Below are 18,494 nucleotides of genomic sequence, written 5' to 3' on the forward strand. Positions count from 1 at the left end.
AAATTAACAACTCAGGAAACAACAGATACTGGTGAGGATGCAGAGAAAGGAGAAACCTTTTGCATTATTGAGGGAAATGTAAACTGGTGTAGCCACTCTGAAAAACAATATGGAGGTTCCTCAAAAAGTTAAAATTAGAACTACCCTCCAACCCAAAAATTACACTACTAGGTCTTTACCCAAAGGATACAAAAGTGCTGATTCAAAAGGATATATGTACCCCAATGTTTATAGCAGCACTATCCACAATAGGCAAAATATCGAAAGACCCTAAATGTTTATCGACTGATGAATGAATAAAGAAGATGGGGTGGGGGCTTATGCATGTGTATCTATATATATGGTGGAATATTACTCAGCCATCAAAAAGGACGAAATCTTGCCATTTGCAACAATGTGGTTAGAACTAGAGTATTTTAGGGCACCTGGATGGCTCAGTGGGTTAAAGCCTCTACTTTCGGCTCGGGTCATGATCCCAGAGTCCTGGGATCAAGCCCCACGTCAGGCTCTCTGCTCAGCAGGGAGCCTACTTCCTACTCTCTCTCTCTCTCTCTCTCTCTCTGCCTACTTGTGATCTCTGTCTGTCAAATAAATAAATTCTTAAAAAAAAAAAAGAACTAGAGTATATTATGCTAAGCAAAATAAGGCAGTCAGAGAAAGACAAATACCATTTGATTTCATTCATGTGAAATTTAAGAAACAAAACAAATGAACATAGAGGAAGGGAAGGAAAAATAAAATAAGATAAACACAGAAAGGGAGGATCGAGGAGTAGATCTGAATTTTGTCTGGCCCCAGGAATTCAGCTAGATAGTTATCAAGCCATTCTGAACACCTATGAACTTAATAGGAGATCGAAGAAAAGAATAGCAACAATTCTATGAACAGAAAAGCAACCACTTTCTGGAAGGTAGGATGTGTAGAGAAGTGAATCCAAGGCGTATTTGGGAAGGTAGACCATGTGGTATAGCAAGACTCCAACACTGGCTACTGGTTAGTGATAGAACGGTGGAGCACAAAATCAGAATTTTCAGAGGTCTGCTCCTCTGAGGGATGTCATTCCAGTGGCTAAGCAGGGTGTGGAACACTCTCTGGGATGGAGTGGGCTCAGGACCTTGGAGTCACAAAAAGACTGACGGTGTCTGAGCGTGGCAGAACTCCCAGGTATCAGAGTGGGGAAGCCGGCTGCAAAGACTGAGCTGAAGAGTGGGTGCTCAGCTCCAGGTTACCATTAACCAGGATCCATGGTGCTCAATTGGGCCCCTGCTCTTTCCTAAGAGGAAAATATATAGTAATACAAGCCTTTCTCAGTAAACAAGACATATAATCTCAAATATACAACCTAACCCTATACCTAGAGGAACTAGAGAAAGAACAGCAAAGAACGTTTAAATCCAGCAAAAGAGAAATCATGAAGATCATAGCAAAAATCAATGAAATAGAAACCAAAAGAACAGTAGAACAAATCAACAAAACTAGGAGCTGGTTATTTGAAAGAATTAGTAAGATTGATAAACCCCTGGCCAGACTTATCAAAAAGAAAGGAGAAAGAACCCCAATTAATAAAATCATGAATGAAAGCGGAGAGATCACAACCAACACCAAAGAAATACAAACAATTATAAGAACATATTATGAGCAACTCTATGCCAGCAAATTAGACAATCTGGAAAAAATGGCTACATTCCTAGAGACATATAAACTACCAAAACTGAACCAGGAATAAATAGAAAACCTTAACAGACCCATAATCAGCAAGGAAATTGAAGCAGTAATCAAAAATCTCCCAACAAACAAAAGCCCAGGGCCAGATGGCTTCCCAGGGGAATTCTAGAGTGGAGGGGCATGGGAGGGATGGTGTGTCTGGGTGATGGAAATTGGGGAGGGTATGTGATATGGTGAGTGCTATGAATTGTGTTAAGACTGATAAATCACATATGGACATTGGGGAGGGTATGTGCTATGAGTGCTGTGAAATGTGTAAACCTGGCAAGTCACAGACCTGTACACCTGGGGATAAAAACACATTATATGTTTATTGAAAATTTTAAAAAAAGACTGATAAATCACAGACCTATAACCCTAAAATAAATAATGCATTATATGTTAATTAAATAAACAAATAATAAAGAAAAAAACAGAGAGGGAGGCAAACCATAGAAGACTCTTAAATATATAGAGAACAAACTAAGGGTCACTAGAGGGAGGTGGATGGGGATGGGCTAAGTGGGTGACGGGATGATGGGTATTAAAGAGGGCACTGTGTTGGGATGAGCACAGATGTTATAAATCAGTAATGAATTACTAAATTCTGCTCCTGAAACCAATACTATACATTACCTAACTTGAATTTAAATTAAAAAACATAATAAGAATAATAATAAATAAAGTAAAAGGTGCCAGATGGGAGGCAGGAAGCTGGGCTAATGAGTTATTGCCTAGATTAGGGAAGTGGTAAAGAGAATGAGGAGGAGGGAAGAAATAGAAAAAAAAACATTTTGTCAGTAAAATTTGAGGGTTTTGGTATCGAGGTAGATATGGGAGGGGAGATTTCTAAGCGTAAACAACTAGGTAGATTCTAATACTACACTGTTTTCTTTACTACTCTGCTACTATATTATCATGTAACCTTTAAACACCAGCCATGGAACCCCCATATCAGTTTTCCCTTCTCTCCCTGGTGGACAGATAATCATATCTGTGGTCTGCCCTTTTCTATAGAAAGGGGAACGGATACCAATTTATACAAAGTCTGGCTATAACCATTTTCTCATGAGTTTTATGACTAAGGGGTTAAAAAAAAAAAGCAAAGAAATTCAACAACAAAACCTTGGTTTTTAAAGCTCTGGGATTCATTTGAACCAACTGTTGCCATGGTTTCAAGAGTCTGAAATCAACATTTCAAGGTAATCTGAGGATCTAGATATTGCTGCAGCATTCAGATATCAGGGAACAATCAAACTGCCATACCCCATTAGTGACCAAACTCCGTTAAGATGGTGCAAATGCCTCAAATTGGTATTCAGTTTAATCACTGATGCTGTATTACTAATTATAGCATGACACCATGCAAAAGTGGGACTTTTTAAAAGGCTGGCAAATGGCATTATTTTAATAAGTCATTAGGAAATTGCTTTTTGAGGATGCAATGAAAGTACAAGTTTCTCAATTAGGGGAATTATGTGGAAATGATGAGATATTTGAGCATGCCTGATCTGCAGCTAGCAATCCATTTGAAGCACACCAAGCCATTGGGAGGGCGGGCTAATGAAAAGAGGATGATCTGATTCATTGTATGAGAAAAATGATAATGGAGGTTCTAAACGCAGGGCGTTAAAAGACTGCTTGTCTCCCAGCTACACTCCCCAAAGTCTTTTTGGCCCTTCACCTTGCGTTTAAGGCTAAAATGAAGATGTCAAGTTGAACCTAAACTTTGAGAGAATTAGCTGACTTTCTTTAGAAATATTCATACACAGGAAAAATAAATGACTAGGGTTGCCTGGGTGGGACAGTTAGTTAAGTGTCCAGTGCTTGGCTTCAGTTCAGGTCGTGATCTCGAGGTTGTGAGATCCAGCCCGGAGTGGGGCTCCGTGCTCAGCAGGGAGTCTGCTTGAAATTCTCTCTCTGTCCACCCCCCCACACATGTATGTGCATACTCTCTCTGTAAAACAAATAAATCTTAAAAGAAAAAGAAATGATTATTGATTAGTTGGACAACCCAGAAATACTGAGGTTCTGTTTCGAGCTTATATGTAAGCTAGGGAAGAGCTGTTTGAGATAGGAAACAAGATGAGACAAGCTGACAAATTTGAGACTAAAAGATCTTGCAGTTCTTTACGTGGCCAGATAGGACATTTTGTTCTGAAACTCTCATCCACAAAAATACCTAAGTTTGAGAAAGCATTATGTGGACTCTACAGGTACAGATATAGTGTATTTGTGTGTGTGTGTGTGTGTGTGTGTGTGTGCGTGTGTGTGTGCATGCGCGCGCAGGAGAGAGACTGAGAGAGAGAAGTGGGGAGGGAAGCATAGGGGTTAATAGAAAGAATACATTTTATTTTCAATTCAACAAAGAGTATTCATGTTGTATCTGATTACTAGTTACACCATTTGGAAAGGCTCGGGAATGTTTTCTTTAATCATTTTGAAATTTCCTATGAGAAACTGCCTTTTTGGTAAGGCTCCAATTATCAACCATTCCCAGAAGTGGATTTCTATATTTAATAAGCCAACACATTCCTCTAGTATTAAATTCTTCATCTGGAAATTGGTAGCCTTGCTTGAGTTCCCCAAGGCTCAATGAGCCCATTGTTTGCAGTGACTATCACTCTCATCAAATTTGAACATTCTTGCTCAACTCTAATGTCCAAACACTTCTTTGAAATCTTTTTTCAAGATCTCTACTTTTGGCTTTGTAAAAGAACTTGGGTTTGACTAATATGCTCCCCAGTTTGTCCAAGGTTATGAGCAAGGTTAACTGAAGTGAAGCAGAAACAATAGTTATTAACAAACTGGGGTATGATGAGCAACTCTTTGAACAGACAGACACACATATACACACAGATATACACACAGATACAGCATAATTATGAAGACTGCTTAGGAGGAAAATGTCTGGTGGTGGCATAAATGGCTTCAGGGCCTAAACTTTTACTCCCGGAAACTTCAGGACAAATTTTACATTACCTACGTGAGTTACCAAAGACACAGAGCTTCAACTCTGTTCTATAGGGAATTAAACTATGAAATAAGATTCTTAAAAATAAGAAGACATTAGCCATCTTACTAGATATTTGACATAATTTATCGCCTGAAGACACTGCGACTTTGGTCTTATATCAGAGCAAAATTCATGGAGTGACTCGGTTGTTCTCAGCATGAAGGAGAACAGACACATTTTCAAAAGAAGCAATTGACTTGTTAAAGGTTTGACATATCACAAACATTTTGATTTTGTGATCAGACTGGGTGGTGATTTACTTATCCTTGACTTTACTGTCAGGTAATTTATAAGTTCACTTCTCAGATAAGAACTGTGGGAAATCTTAGAAGGAATTAATAGGGCAAAGAGGAGGGAAACACATAGCTATAATAAAGCTATGGAAGTGGCTAAAGTGACAAGAAAAACAAATGGAAATCATTTGATTTGTACTGCACCTGTGAGAGAAGAAATTATGGCTCCTTTTTGCATCTGAATCTCACAGGTCTATTTTGAGAGTTGAGAGATCTGTGTAAAGTACCTTGTTCACTCTTCTAAAACATCCTTTACTTTAAGAGAATGCAACTGTGAAATTTATAGAAATTCTTTCTGAAGCTAAGAAAAAAATTCAAATTCCTTCGCTTTTGATTATTTCACTGAACTCTTCTAGAATCTAGAGACACAGTGTGGTGTGGGATTAAGATGTGCCAATTCAGGGGCAGGGCAGGCTCATCTAGGGATGCCCAGGCTGCAGAGGGCCTTGTGTCACAAGAGCAGGCGCCAAACCGCCCAGTCCTCTGGTGTAGGGCTGCACACAGGCCGGAAGCCCTTCTTCGTTTGATGTGGTGGATACCCCAGTCCCTGGCAGTCTCCGAGGCTCACAGAGAGCCTCTGCAGAGCCCCACCATGCGCAGGCGGGGTAGCCACTGCCGTGGGTGTGGATGTGCCTGATGAGATGAAGAGCTGAATCCCTGGCCTGTGGCTCCTTCAGTCCCATCACCAACACGCACCTGCGCTTGTTGGAAGCAGCCAGAGACCACCTACATCAAATAGGAATGTACTAGGTGATCCGCGGAATCATCTCTCCTCTCAACAACTACAGGAAGAAAGACCTCACAGCTGCCCACCACCAGGTGGCCATGGCCTGGCTGGCCCCAAAGACGTCCGACCAGATCCAGGGAGACCCCTGGGAGAGTGAGTGAGCAGTTGCAGTGGATGAAGACAGGGAAGGTGCTAAGGCATCGTCACAGAAAACTGCTTAGATCTCTGCCCCAGACAGAGGGCCTGGAACATGGCAGGGCTCACTCTACAGCCCCCACAGCTGGGCCTAAGCTGAAGCCCTTCTACAGGGCAGATGTCCTAAAGACCTTCCAGAACCCAACCTCTGGAAAGACGCACACATCCAGGAGATAGTGGAGAAGTTTGGTGTGGCATGTGTGATCTAGACAGGTCACAAGGCAAAGGAATACCTCTCGGGCTCACCCGTCCTGCCCAGGTACCCACACAACATTCACCTGGCCAGGGAGCCCGTGCAGAGTGAGCTCAGCTCTGCATACATCAGGCGGGCCTTGAGCCAGGGGCATAGCGTGAGGAACCTGCTCCCAGATGCTGTCATCACCTACATCAAGGACCATAACTTCTACACCAGGGACAGTTCATGGAAAGGCAGGGGCACCCAGACAAATGAAAGAAAGACAAGCTGGAGAGAACCAGCCACTCCTCCACAGAGTTCCTCCTGAGGAAACAGCAGTTAAGGTCTTAGGCTTTCTTTTTTTTATTTAGGCAATGAGTTTATTTCAGAGAGGACTTCTGTCCGAGGAAGAGATACTTTCTTTTGGGAAGAGAAGAAAGCACCTACATCTCAAGAATGGACATTTACCAAAGAAGTTAAAATGGCATGAGAGGTCACCAGGACTAGACCACAGCTCTCAGAACCTCTCCCTGCAGAGGCCGCCTATTCAGTAAATGGTGACTCTGGCACCAGCACTGAAGGCAGTTCTGCGCAAGGCACAGCCTCTGAGGGTCAGATCAGAAATGCCCACATTCGTTTTTTAACTAGGACCAGGTGCCACATGCTGGTCTTGATTGGAGAGATTTGACAGGAAGCTAATTACCAAACAGTGGGCTATATCAACACCTTGTTCCAACAAAATAATACTAATTGAGCAGTCAAAAATTTGGAAGCAGGTCTTTGCCAATTTACATTGAATCTTCCCTCAAGAACCACCTTCTGTCTACCTAAGTTGTATATACAATTTAAAATAAAATCTTAAAAAAAAAAAATAAAATCTTTTTAAGAAGTGACCCTCAGGGCGCCTGGGTGGCTCAGTGGGTTAAGCCGCTGCCTTCGGCTCAGGTCATGATCTCAGGGTCCTGGGATCGAATCCCGCATCGGGCTCTCTGCTCAGCAGGGAGCCTGCTTCCGTCTCTCTCTCTCTCTGCCTGCCTCTCCGACTACTTGTGATTTCTCTCTGTCAAATAAATAAATAAAATCTTTAAAAAAAAAAAAAAAAAAAAGAAGTGACCCTCAAACAATATTTTTGATATGGCAGATATTTTTAACCTGACTTTTTTTAAATGCCAGGGTGCCTGATTTCCAGGTTTCTAAAAAGGAACTGAGGTAAAACAGACGCCTTGACTATTTTAGAGGCTCTTTTTTAATGTTTTATGACTGCCTGCTGGTTTGAATATTGGCAAAGAGATAAATAATAAATTAACATAAAAAATTTTTAAGAAAACTTTTTAAATTTTTTAAAAGATACGCCAAGTCATACATTGCTATAATTATTAAATCCTTGGTTATACAGCACTTGTGTCCAAGAAACAGGGTCCCTGTATTAATCTCATTTTGTTCATCTTCTCAGGGCAATGTGTTATTGCTCTTGCTTCCTGGAAGATTCTAAGGGCCAAGTACTTGGCGGAAGGATCCAATTAGGACAATGGCAGAGGGACCACTACTGATGGCTCTTGGCCAGAACTGTTGAGGTCTCACCCGAATCCAACCACTTCAAAGTGTAGTATTATTGGTTTCTAAAACAAGAGGCGCCTGGGTGGCTAGTCAGCTGAGTGAAGGACTCTTGACTTTGACTCATATCATGATCTCAGGGTTGTCAGATTGAGCCCCATGTCTGGCTTGGGCTGGGCATGGAGACTGCTTAAGATTCTCTCTCTCCCTCTCCCTCTGTCACTCCCTCCAACCCGCCACCCCCCACTTGCATGTGCACCCATGCTCAGGCATATATGGGCACTCTCTCTCATTCTCTCTCTCCCTCTCACTCTCTCTCTCTCTTAAAGAAAAAAAAAAAAAGGAGGCTATTAGATTGGGGTGGGTCTAATGCCTTGATAACCTATGTAAGGAAACCAAAACATGAGGGGAATCAATGCTCTTAAATCCAATGAAGAGAAACTTAAGAACAACCAAACACAAACAGCCAGCTAGACTTTCCCAAATAAGGCAACTGCTTAAAATACAACCAAATAATTTCTTTGCCCTGCTGCCACATCTTCTCTATTTAAAAAAAAGAAAACTCTTCCCTGGTGGAGCACTCCTAACTCCTTTAGGTCTGTCATTGCCCAATTCATGGTTGAAAATTTTAATGTACCTGAGTTCAGAATATCGAACTGGTTACTCTCATTTTAATCTACACATAACAGTGGTGATTCATCTGATATTTAATTTGATATTACTCAATAACAGTGATATACTAAATTCATTCATTTAACATGTATTTCTTAAATACTATATGCCAGTAACCATATTGAGCATCCAGAAATCCAAACATGCACGGGACAAAGTATCTGACTACAGAGCTGAGACTCATGAAAAAGACAAACATGAAAGTTAATAAATACAACACCTGAAAGGCCAAAGAGAGAAACACAGTAGTGTAGGAACCCAGGTAATGTCAATTACCATGATTTCATTCTTATGTCCTTCTACAACCCATTCCCTAGCACAGTACTAGGCATATACAGACATTTGATAAATATGTGTTTGGATTGGATGGATGGGTGAGTGAACGGATGAATGGATGGGAAGCATGAAGGAGTGAGTAAATAAATTAAAAATAAACTATTTTTAATTAAAATTAAACAACTTAGGGGACAAAATCTAAGTGAGGCTGTCTATTAATATTACAGAATTGCGGACTTCTTACCAGTGGTCTCAGCTCATTCTTACACAAACAATTTCTATGATTTATTTTTAGATTCATGCCTGTCTCCACCAGTATAATACCAACAAGAAGAGTAGGGGCTCCATCTGTTTTTGCTTCCCAGTGATAGTTCCAACACCTAAGACAGTGCTTGGCATGTAGAAGGTGCTAAATAAATATTTGCTGGATAAGTAAAGAGAAACAAATGTCTCATTAAAGTACGTACTCTACAAGAAAGAATATGCAAGGGTATGCAGCCTATACAAGAAAGAATTCTTTTTAAGAGTTCTGAAAATGTCACTTTTAAAAAAGGAAAGTTTTTCCTGCTCTATGCTGTGATATGAGTTCAGTTCAATCAGATCCGTCTCAGTGAATCAGACAACCTCAGCTGAGTGGGCGTTAGAAAATGTCACTGTTGAAGTTTTAGGGCATCAATAAGTAACACCCATTTCTTTTTTCTCCTAATTTAGGACCAATGGATAAATAAAGGTGATACACTGATAATTTTAGTATCCGTATTAGCAGGTGCACTGAAAAATGAGCCTTTCAATCTTAATCCAAATAATTCATGACTCATTCCTCATCTTCATCCCATCCATAATAAACCCTAAGAAAGCCCACCTAAAGGAAGGATTGGCTCTGCAGGATACATACAATCAAAGCAAGCATTTCTTCACTGTATCTAGAGAGAAATCCCCAAACAACACATCCCCAGAGTTTGGGGCCTTGAAAATCATGGACCAGAGGATGTTACTGAGATAACTGAGGAAACTCACAAGAAATAGTATGTAGGATAAGAGGCCAAAGGGTTACTCTAAATCCCTGGACATGGAAACGAGGAGACCAGAGAAAAAGAGAACCCCTCCCATGACTGGCAAATGCTTGGTAAGTGTAACTTTTCCAACTACGAGGTCACAGCACAGTATATGGCAAATAAATGCAGGAGACAGCAGAAAATGAAGTATGTTAAGTTTGCTTTTCCGGTGACAGAACTCATGCAAATCACCACTCTTCACTTCTGATAAGTATCTGATAGCTGATACACAATCTTTCCTTTGCAGGAGCTGTTGAATAATTTAAAATACAAAAACCACAGGCTCATACAATTCAAGAGGTTCTGATATCTGATACCCAAGTAAAGAGCGCAGGAGTCCAAACACATGTGCTCCTGGTCTGCTTCCACTCACTGCTTCCTGGTCCCTCCCAGCTGCAGGCCTCTTTCAAAACCACAACAACCCACATCCCATGAAGCTGGCAGCAAATGAGGGGATTTAAGAAGCTCACATGGAGAAAGCTGGGGTGCTCCTGTCAACTGCTGAGCTCCCTGCAGATGGCCAGCACCTGCTGCCAGTCATGTAAATGCACCAACTTGGAAATTCCAGCCCCTAGAACTGCGGTCCAGATGATATCATGTGGAAATGAAGAACAGCCCACTGAGACTAGTCAACCTATAAAGTCGTTACAGATAATAAAATGTTTGTTATTTTTCACCAGTAGGTTTGGGGATGGTTTGTTGCACAGTGGTGATTGAAACACAGCCCCTCTCTGGCCCCTGGGTTTCTGGAACAGAAATGTCATTTTTCTTATCATCCACTAGGGAAGGCTTCACTTGCAACATCATTTGTTTAAATGAGGAGTTAATTGAAAATGTTTCCTTCTGTTCTACTTTCACACTGAAAAGGTAAAACTAAAAAATTCTAGAGCGAAACATAATTTCTATACTGACTAACCATTTCACAAAGAGCCACTATATGAATATTATGTTTCGGAGGGAAGCTGTTTGGAATTATCCTCAATCTTTCAGTGAACAAAAACCTGCAAAGACTATTTGATGGTGAGACTGGAAAGCTGGCAGGAAATCAGGAATTTAGAAAGAAAATGTTTATCTTGTGGCCCTTGTCACAGCTTAAAACCCAATTTGGGCTAATGTCTGTAAATGGAGAATAGCTATTAACAAATCAATTAATTAGGGTCTTGTTGGCTTTTCTAGTGTCAACTCTAATTATTTGTTTGTCTGATCTGAAGTATCCTTAGATTATTGACTATCATTCTTGCCAGCCAACAAAAGATAATAAGGTTGAATCTCACGAGTATGCAGGAATTGGAGAACTGCTTTTATCCTAATATGCTCAATTTCAGGCAAAATTTTCAGGGCCTGAGCCTTTTTATCAATACAAAGTCTCTTTCTGAGGTTAATAACTAATTTTCATAAAAAATTTTCAGAGAAGACAATATTTAATTAATTTGTTTTTAAAAAAATTCCCTGGATCATGGACATTTGTTTAGAATCAAGAGTCAAGGGCACTTCTTTATGTTCTATTTTCTTTTTCCAGCAGTTATCTTCTGGTGTGGGGTCTGAAAGAGAAATCCATACTTGTGAAAGGAAACTGAGGCAGAAGACAAATAATCACTCCATTCAAAAGTGATGAGTATGTGGGGGCAGTACTCACAGTCTAAGGAAATCTATTTCTATAGTCATTTCTCAAAAGCATACTTGTCTCTTATCAATACATAAGTCAAGGATATTTTTCTTCATTCTACAGCTTAATCTCAACCTAATTCTATATCTAGTCATTATTATTCTACTTTACTATAAAAGAAAAGAATTCAGGTTGCAGTTTTAGCCTGAGAAAAAAAATGGAAAATTTCCTCTCTCTCTAGGAGCTGAAAAGTGGTTCTTATAATAAAATAATTACCCAATTAAAGTGCTCAAGTGAATCAGTTACCACAAGTCCAATTAAATCAAGCTGCCAACAGGAATATATTATACCTGGTAAGGAGAGTTACTGAGGAGATTGACACAAAGCACAAAGATCATGCTCTCTGTTAAACTTAGAGAAGAAGTTATTCCTTCCCTTAAAAGATGATGTATCTTCCTAATGAAAACTTGTTTTTTAATATGCCAAGGAAGCTATAAATCTGACAGTGAAAATGCTAAATATCTGCATGCTAATTCAGAAGATCAAGGTTAGATATTTACCTCGTCAATGAACCTCTAGCCATAGGTTCATGAAAATGAAAGGTACTAATGACTAGTTCATCATAAAACCACCTTGGTCCTTTCCTTCGTGGAGCTGGGGTGGTGGCAGTGGTCATTCACTATGAATGAGCATATGAACAATGAAAAGAATGACAAATTGGGAGCAGGACAAAAATGACAGGGCTTTCTGATCACGGAAAGATATCTATCTACTTCCTAATCAAAGAACCCCATTTCTTTTTTTGTGTTATGGGGGTTTTTTCAATTATGCTCATGGCATTCTTTCTATAGGTTGGAATCTTGGCCTTTTCTCCTCATTTCTACTTTTAATCTCACCTACTGTATTTGTCTCTGCATTGAGAGGCACATCCAGGACACCCATCATTCCTGCACTGTTCTGCCAGAGTTGCTGCTCCAGTGGGAAAAAAGAAAGAATGCTGGAAAATAGGATAAAAGAATACTGAACTGTACATATCAAGTATGGTGTCTACAACTGACCAGTTAACAGAGAAAGTACACTGGAGAAAACACACACACAAAATATCACTAGAGAGGTTTCTGAAGTCAATAAGGAAGAGACTGCAAAAAAAAGTCAATCCCCATATACTTGCTGACCCTATTTCCAGCTCCAGTTTGAATGTACCCTTCTATCCTGACAATATTTCCTTTCTTCTCGAGGTCTCTGAGTAAGTCTCATACAGATGAGTGATATTCTCCAATCTGTAAACAACATTACAACAACATTACAAATACAAACCTGTCCAGATCCTACTTAAAATTTAACGCAGTTGTTCCTGAGAAATTTGAAAAGTTTACCTGACTTCAAAAAACATCTACTTTAAATGCACTGTATATCTCTCTCAAAATAATTTATAATCTTTATATTCATTTTATGAAGGTATGGTTGGTATTTGACATCTATAGAGATTTGATTTAACGAATTCCATATTTATGGTTTTGAAACAATAACAGAACCTAAAACTTCTCCCCAGAAGAATAAATGCATTAAACAAGTATTATGAATTTACAAGAGCTTCCTTCTTCCTATCAAATGAGAATTTCTTCAAGCTTTTAATTCCAGTTAGTTAACATACAGTGTTATATTTGTTTCAAGTGTACAATACAGTGATTCAATAGTTTCATACATCACACAAGTTCACTCCTAATTCCCCATCACCTATTTCACCCATCCCACCACCCACCTCCCCTCTGGTAAACATCAATTTGTTCTCTAGAGTTAAGACACTATTTCCTGGTCTCTCTCTCTCTCTCTCTTTTCCCTTTGCTCCCTTGTTTTGTTCCTTAAATTCCACAAATGAGTGAAATCATATTGTATTTGTCTTTCTCTGACTGAATTACTTCATTTAGCATTATACTCTCTAGCTCCATCCACTTGTTGCAAATGGCAAGATTTCATTCTTTTTTATGGTTGAATAATATTCCACCATATATATACATCACTTTTTTATCTGCTCATCGATTGTTGGACACTTAGGCTGCTTCCATATCTTCTCAGCTATTTCAAATAATGTTGACATAAACATGGGGTTAAGTGTATCCTTTGAAATAGTGTTTTCTTATTCTTTGGGTAAATACCGAGTAGTGGAATTGCTGGGTCATAGAGTAGTTATATTTTTAACATTTTGAGGAACCATCAAACTGTTTTCCACAGTGGCTGCATCAGTTTGCATTCCCATCAACAGTGCAAGAGGGTTCCTTTTTTTTCTATATCCTCACCAACACTGTTGTTCCTTGTGTTGTTTAATTTTAGCCATTCTGAAAGGTGTAAGGTGATATCTCATTGTGGTTTTTGTTTTTATTTTCCTGATTATAAGTGATGATGACCATCTTTTCATGTGTCTGTTAGCCATTTGTATATCTTCTTTGGAGAAATGTCTGTTCATGTCTTCTGCCGATTTTTTAACTGGATTATTTGTTTTGGAGGGTGTTGAGCTTTATAAATTCTTTATAGATTTCGGATACCAACCTATTAACAGATATGTCATTTGCAAATATCTTCTCCCATTCCACAGGTTGTCTTTTAGTTTTGTTGATTGCTTTCATAATTGTGCAGAAGCTTTTAATTTTGCTACAGTCCCAATAGTTTATTTTTGCTTGTGTTTCCCTTGCCTTCGGAACTATCTAGAAAAAATTTCTATGGCCCATGTCAGAGAAATTACTGCTTGTACTCTCTCCTAGGATTTTTATGATTTCAGGTCTCACACTTAGATCCTTAATCTATTTTGAATTTATTTTTGTGTATAGTGTAAGAAAGTGGTCCCATTTCATTCTTTTGCATGTTGCTGTCCAGTTTTCCCAACACTGTTGAAAAGACTATCTTTTTCCCATTGGATATTCTTGCCTCGTTGGCAAAGAGTAATTAACCATTAAATTGTAAGTTTATTTCTAGATCATCTAGTCTGTTCTCTTGATCTATGTGTCTGTTTTTGCACCACTACCATACTATTTTGATTACTACAGCTTTGTAATATAAGTTGAAGTCCAGAATTGTGATGCCTCTTGCTTTGCTTTTCTTTCTCATGATTGCTTTGGCTATTCAGGGTCTTCTGTGGCTCCATACCAGTTTTAGGACTGTTTGTCTTAGTTCTATGAAAAGTGCTGTTGATATTTTGATAGGGATGGCATGAACGCATAGACTGCTTTGGGTAGTGTAGGTATTTTCGCAATATTTGTTCTTCTAATGCATGATCATGGAATTTCCTTGTGTCATCTTCAATTTCTTTCACCAATGGTTTCTTTTCTTTCTGTGATCTTCAGTTTCTTTTATCAGTGTTTTATAGTTTTCAGAATACAGGTCTTTCACCTCTTTAGTTAGGTTTATTACTAGGTATCTTATTACTACAATTGTAAATGGGATTGTTTTCTTAATTTTTCTGCTGCATAATTATTGGTGTATAAAAATACAACAGATTTCTATACATTGATTTTGTATCCTGCAACCTTACTGAATTCATTTATCAGTTCTAGTAGTTTTTTAGTGGAATCTTTAGCATTTTCTATATACACTATCATGTCTTCTGCAAATAGTGAAAGTTTTCTTCCTTACCAATTTGGGTACCTTTTATTTCCTTTTGTTGTCTGATTGCTGTGGCAAGGACTTCTAGTATTATATAGAATCAAGGACTTCTAGTATTATATAGAATAAGAATGGTGAGAGTGTGCATTGTTCTCTTGTTCCTGACTTAGAGGGAAAGCTCTGTTTTTCACTACTGAGTATGATGTGAGCTGTGTGTTTTTCATGTAAGGCCTTTATTATGTTCAGGCTTGTTCCCTCTAAACTTATTTTGCTGATGGTTTGTAGCATAAATAGATATTTTACTTTGCCAAATGTTTTTTCTCCATCTACTGAAATAATCGTATGGTTCTCATTCTTTCTCTTATTGAGGTGATGTATCATGCTGACTGATTTGCAAATACTGAACTATGCTTACATTCCAGGAATAAATCCCACCTGATTGTTGTCAACGATTTTTTTAATATATTGTTGAATTCAGTTTGCTACTATTTTGTTGAGGATTTTTGCATCTATGTTCATCAGGAATATTGGCCTATAGTTCTTTTTGCTATATCTTTTTTTTTAAGATTTTATTTATTTATTTGAGAGAGAGAGACAGTGAGAGAGAGCATGAGTGAGGAGAAGGTCAGAGAGAGAAGCAGACTCCCCGTGGAGCTGGTAGCCCGATGTGGGACTCGATCTTGGGACTCCGGGATCATGACCTGAGCTGAAGGCAGTCATCCAACCAACTGAGCCACCCAGGTGTCCCCTTTTTGCTACATCTTTATCTGGTTTGGTATCATGGTAATGTTGGCCTCCAGTGATTTTGGAAGCTTTCCTTTTCTGTTTTTTGGAATAGTTTGAGAAGAATAGGTATTAACTCCTCTTGAAATGTTTGGGGCAATTCACATGTAAAACCATTTAGTGTAGGACTTTTGTTTGTTGGGAGTTTTTTATTTCTTTACTGGTTATCAGTCTGTTCAAATTTTCCATTTCTTCCTATTTCGGTTTTGATACTTTATGTTTCTAAGAACATAGCCATTTATTCTATGTTGTCCAATTTGTTGGCATATCTTTTTTCATAATATTTTCTTAAAATTGTATTTCTGTAGTGTTTATTATTATTCCTCTCTCATTTGTGATTTTACTTGAGTCCTCCTCTTTTTTACTTGATAAATCTAACTAGAGGTTTATCAATTTCATTAATTTTTTCAGAGAACCAGCTCCTGGTTCATTGGCCTGTTCTATTCTTTTGGTTTATTTAGTATTTATTTCTGCTCTACTCTTTTCTCAAGTCCAGTGAGTATCTTTATGATCATTAAATTATCTATCCGGCATGTTACTTGCATCTGTTTCGCTTAGATTTCTGGCTGTGGCTTTGTCCTTTTCTTTCATTTGGGATAAATTTCTCTGTCTTCTCATTTTGTCTAACTCTCTGTGCTTATTTCTTTGTGTTGGGAAAGTCAGCTCTGTCCCTTGTTCTTAAGGGTAACGGCCTTATGATGAAGTAGAAGTCCTATAGTGCCTTGCAGTATAGTGTCCCTTGTTCCCCACTGTGTCTCCAGTGTGTGCTACATGTGCTCTACTGTTCTGTCCTGGCTGCTTTACCCTTCAGGCCAGTCATCTGCCAAAGTTCTCTTTGCCTGTTTCATCGGCAGAAGCCCTCTTTGCCTCTTGTGGGCAGTGTTTGGTCCCTGGCCTGAAGGTAGCAAGTTTTAACTAGGTGTGCCCTGGTCTGCTTGAGAAATGAGACCTATTACCACCTCTACCAGAACCAAGGCCCTGCAAAATTCCCACGTTGTGGAGAAGCATTGTAAGTAGGGGTTTGGGCAGGGTCTTCTGGGAAGGGGCTGCTATGTTGGGACTGGAGCAAGAATGACTGGGAAGGGCAGTTCCATTGGGAGCACAGAGAGATGTGTGTGTTGGTGGGTCGGGGGGTTGGTGTAAGCAAGATAGGTAGCAAGTACTGGCACTGCGCTGGTTTCCCAAGTATCCCTGTGCTTATGCTGAAGGGCGGGGGAGGGAAATGGTATCTGCCAGTTCCTTTGTTTCCAGAGGGGTCTCTCCCTCAATGTTGCCTCTCTGGGACAGGCTCTTAAATAAGTAAATAACTTCCTCACTCTGTGCCCCACGCACTCTTCAAATTGCTATTTCCATGCCATATGCCCACAGTCAGTTTTCCCTGCCTTCTTTCCAAGAATAGTCCCAATGCCTCCAAGCTTTCCATAAGCCAAACTGCTAATATTTAGAACACCAGGCTTTAAGCCCCACTGGATGAAAGAACTCACAAAATTTGGGCCTTATTATTTTCCAAACCAATTGTTCTGGGGATTCATTTTCCCCATGTACTCCCCCACATGTTAGTCTGTCTCTTTCCCTTCTCCGCAACCACAGAGCCCTCCCTACCACATTGGTCATGATCTGTTTCTCTCCCAAACCATGTCCGCACACTTCCTATATTCTTCATGTGGCCTCTTCTCTACCTTCAGTTGTGGCGTTTGTTCTGTCAGTTGCCAGGTCAGTTTCTGTAGTATTTAGGATGATCTGATAGTTATCTAGTAGTATTCATGGGATGGGGGTTTTCCTACTCCACTACCATCTTCACCTCCACACCAAAGATGAATTTCTTGACTTTGTCTAACTGGAAATCATAACATGCATTCATTTTCCAGAACTAATATTCACGTCTTTTAAAAATAATGCCAATGCTTTTTTATAAATACAAAATAATTTTGGGAAATTTCTATAAGACTATTTCTCACTTTACCTCAGAGCTCTTTGAAGTCAGTGGGAGCTCTGCACTTGAATCAGTTCCATGGAGTGAGCAGGCAGAGGAGGAATGGGCCCAACACAAAAATATCCAAACATACAGAGTGACATTTTCCTATCTATGATGCGTCTCAAAGGGCTGGACTCAGAAACTATTCTAATGAGAGAATTCTTCAAGGAAAAAAAAAAATAGTTCCTAAAAGTGGCTAAGAGTTAGTTAAAATAAAAAGGAGTTAAAGTAAGAAATTTAAAATGAATTTTAATGAACACTAATTCCAGGTTCAACAAATTAGTTATAAAGTTTGTCAGAAGGATAAAGATAGCCTTGATAATAGTTAAAATACAAGTTGCAAGAAAGCATGATTTTACATTTAACCGACCTGCTCATTTCCCCTCCCAACGCTCTATTTCCCACCTTATCTCACAAATCTCTTTCCTGCTTATAACTATAACTTCACCATTAATAATCAGTTCCCTCGGATTAGTGCCCCTTTGGTGGCCTTTTATAAAGCAAATTCTGTAGGACCAGGGTGTTGGGCCCTTGGGCTAGTAACAAGAACAGAAATGTTATGGACTGAATGGTGTTCTCCTATAAAATTCATATGCTGGAGCCCTAACCCCTAATGTGACTCTATTTAAAGATAGGGCCTGTAAGGAAATTAAATAAAATCATAAGGGTGGCACCCTGGGACTAATAATGTCCCATAGGAAGGAATGTCCCAAAGGAATAATGTCCTCATAGGAAGAGACAACAAAGAGTATTTTCTTGCTCTCTCCCTCCTTCTTTTATCTCTCATTCTCCTCACAAGCACAGTGAAATCATATGAGCAGATGACAAGATGGCAACTGCCTACAAACCAAGAGAAGAAGTCACAT

General features: G+C 39.3%; 1 pseudogene; it reads left to right on the forward strand.

The window, feature by feature from the left end:
* The first annotated feature begins 5,676 nt into the window (after nucleotides 1-5,676).
* Nucleotides 5,677-6,438, forward strand: LOC131833469 (nicotinamide/nicotinic acid mononucleotide adenylyltransferase 3-like; annotated as a pseudogene).
* The last annotated feature ends 12,056 nt before the right edge of the window (nucleotides 6,439-18,494 follow it).

The sequence above is a fragment of the Mustela lutreola genome, chromosome 1 (assembly GCF_030435805.1).
Source record: "Mustela lutreola isolate mMusLut2 chromosome 1, mMusLut2.pri, whole genome shotgun sequence".
NCBI classification, from domain to species: domain Eukaryota; kingdom Metazoa; phylum Chordata; class Mammalia; order Carnivora; family Mustelidae; genus Mustela; species Mustela lutreola.